The sequence below is a fragment of the Eimeria mitis genome, genomic scaffold (assembly GCF_000499745.2).
Source record: "Eimeria mitis Houghton genomic scaffold, Emh_scaff2350, whole genome shotgun sequence".
Lineage (NCBI taxonomy): Eukaryota > Apicomplexa > Conoidasida > Eucoccidiorida > Eimeriidae > Eimeria > Eimeria mitis.
In genome coordinates this window covers 5,127-5,359 of record NW_013570686.1, presented here as the reverse complement: position 1 = coordinate 5,359, position 233 = coordinate 5,127, and the positions used below count along the sequence as shown (strand labels likewise).

Genomic DNA, 233 nt, shown 5'->3' with positions numbered 1-233 from the left:
AAAAAAAAAAAAAAAAAAAAAAAAAAAAAAAAAAAAAAAAAAAAAAAAAAAAAAAAAAAAAAAACAAAGAAATACCTGCTCTCCACCATATCTCCCCCTTGGGCCCAAGCGTCTCTCTGCAGCAATTTGTTTTATTTATAAAAAAAAAAGAAAAAAAAGGAAACCAGTAAACAAATAAATTACTCAATAAACTCCGAGAAAAAGGAGACCCTTGCTTCTCGTCTAAACCCTAA

The 233-nt window shown here is 27.0% G+C and overlaps 1 protein-coding gene across 1 annotated transcript in view; it reads right to left on the bottom strand.

Moving 5' to 3' along the window:
• EMH_0052400 (zinc finger DHHC domain-containing protein, putative) overlaps positions 1 to 233 on the bottom strand; it is a gene marked incomplete at both ends in the record, with an annotated part of 5,758 nt that overhangs the window by 1,045 nt on the left and 4,480 nt on the right. The gene's annotated exons all lie outside the window — the stretch shown is intronic.